The 2,665-nt window shown below is 38.4% G+C and overlaps 1 non-coding gene across 1 annotated transcript; it reads left to right on the forward strand.

Annotated features, from left to right (window-relative positions):
* The first annotated feature begins 2,251 nt into the window (after window positions 1–2,251).
* On the forward strand, window positions 2,252–2,323 carry TRNAH-GUG. The gene has a single exon. It is a non-coding gene; the product is annotated as a tRNA-His (tRNA).
* The last annotated feature ends 342 nt before the right edge of the window (window positions 2,324–2,665 follow it).

A 2,665-nucleotide genomic window follows, 5' to 3' on the forward strand; every position in this document is an offset into this window, starting at 1 on the left:
CTGAATGGCTCATACTTCAGACCATTAAATGCATTCGTTTTTTATTAAGATTTTAGTTCTTAATAGGTCTGAATAAATCTTAATCATTCATATTTAGAATCAAATCTTAATAGGTCTGAAAAAGTATTATGGTGTTGGATAATATTCACCGTCACTCTTTTCATAATCATCAGTCACCACCTCTGTCGCCATTATCATTGTCAACCACCAACCACCTCCACCATCACAACTACCATCGAAAACAAATATCGCTATCAACCACTATTGTCAACCGTTACCACACCTGCTACCTCTATTATTCTAATTATATTTAACACCATCACCGCTGTCAACAACAACACCATCATCAACCATTACCGGTCAATCCCTACTATCGACCAACTCATCTATCACAACTAGCACCACCGCTAACTACCAATAATACATCACAACCTTCATACATTCTTCGGCGGCCAGCACCATTGTCACTAGTAACGCCACTTCTACCATCACTTCAATCACTACCATCGCCGCATTTTATCTCTACTAACAACCATTTCCACCATCACAACTAACATATCTCCAACTAGCACCAACATATCGTTAACCATCATTCATTCATTTTTCAGTCATCACAATCAACACCTCCAACTATTAACATCAAGCAACGTCACATCACAACCACCATCACCACTATCAACCGCTACTATCATAACAGTCACTAAAATACCAACCATCACCACTAACATTACCAATCACTGACATCAGTTATTGTCACCGCAACCACCATTATAAACCATCTCCACTATTACTAACAAACATAAATATTTTTTTTCCAATCAAATAATAATTTTGTTATATTAAATTACATACTTTCCTTATATATAATTAGTTATTTATTTGAATTGCATTTTTTATTTTATGATATATACAAATAATTTTTTTTTATACATTCAGATGTTGAAAAACAAACAATTTTAATCATTCAATTTTCAGATCTAGAGATAACATTTTAATCATTCAAATGTGCATTCAGATTCAGATGTCTGAATCTTAAAAAAAAAACGCAGTCTTAGCCAGTAGCTTCCTATCAACTCAACAATGTAATGTCACAAAGTACGTAGAACTAGAGATTGATTTTTATAAATCAAACGGGAGAGCCCAACCCAAAAGACTAGTCTAATAGGCGGGAGAACCCATTTGACTTATAATTCCCTTAGCATTTCTCTATTTTTTCAATGTGGGACAATTGGTTCATAACAATCGTCTCCGCTTGAGAACCAATGACCTCGTTGGTCACTACTGAGCCCAGTTGGTCACGGCTGACACCCCTCTTAGGTCTAGGCCACCACTCCTCCGCTTGAGAACCAATGACCTCGTTGGTCACTACTGAGCCCAGTTGGTCACGGCTGACACCCCTCTTAGGTCTAGGCCACCACTCCTGACGCACAGGCCACCACTCCGAGTCGAGGCCTCCACGCGTGGATCTATCCTCGTTGGTCACGGCTGACACCCCTTTTGGGTCCTGGCCACCACTACGAGTCATGGCCCAACGCGCGGCTCCCCACACGTGGATCGATCCTCGTTGGTCACGGCTTTGCCTCGTTGGTCACGGCTGACACCCCCTCTTGGGTCCAGGCCACCACTTCGAGTCACGGCCCAACGCGTGAGACTCTCAATGAAAGCACCAATGTTATAAATCAAATGGAAGAGCCCAACCTAAAAGACTAGTCTAATAGGTGGAAGAATCCATTTGACTTATAATTCCTTTAGCATTTCTTTATTTTCCCAATGTGGGACGTGGGATAATTGGTTCATAACATTGACATAAAGGAAGTTTTAGTAACTTGAAATTATGAGAAACTCATTGTTTAGCTATTTATATTTGGAATTTGTCTACGTGCGGATGACACTGGAAAACCTGTATGCAGTTCTTTGATTTAAGTACATTTTCCTTATCGTTTTGCACTTTAATCGAAACATCTTATATAATCGAAAGTTACAAGTAGGGTATGAAAAAGTAAGATGTATACAAATTTACCCTCAATAGAGAAATTATTTCCAATTAACCTTAGACTCTGAAGAAGCATAACCAAAACATGATAGAAAGGATGATTCACAACTAAAATAAAAATGTAGTATCTTCATAGCAAACTCAAAATCTCAAGTTGTTTGTTGTTAGATAACCTACTATATCAGCATTTCGTTAGTCAGAGAACTATGTTCTTTCCTCTTTCAATATAACTTATATATTTATTTCGTGCTACACGAAGTGGCTGTAGTTTAGTGGTCAGAATTCCACGTTGTGGCCGTGGAGACCTGGGCTCGAATCCCAGCAGCCACAATTAACCTTTTTCCACTCCATTTTTCATCTGGCTTTCATTCTGAACGTCAATTAGGGCGGGTAGTTCTTGGACCTTGAACAATATATCAGCCAGTTTTAGTAGACGTTTGACATGAAGATTTTTTCACTTTCTTCAAAAAAATTATTGGGATAATACTAACAAAAATATCTGAACTTTGATTGAATTTTCAGTTGAGCATACTGAACTTTGCGATGGTCCTTTTTAAAGTGAATTTAATTTTTCCCCGAAGCTCAATACCTAGATTCGACGGTTGGTGGTATAATATACGCGTCAATCTTGTTTTTACATGTGTATAGGCGCGTGTAATACACGCACCAACC

Source organism: Capsicum annuum, chromosome 6, assembly GCF_002878395.1.
Source record: "Capsicum annuum cultivar UCD-10X-F1 chromosome 6, UCD10Xv1.1, whole genome shotgun sequence".
NCBI classification, from domain to species: domain Eukaryota; kingdom Viridiplantae; phylum Streptophyta; class Magnoliopsida; order Solanales; family Solanaceae; genus Capsicum; species Capsicum annuum.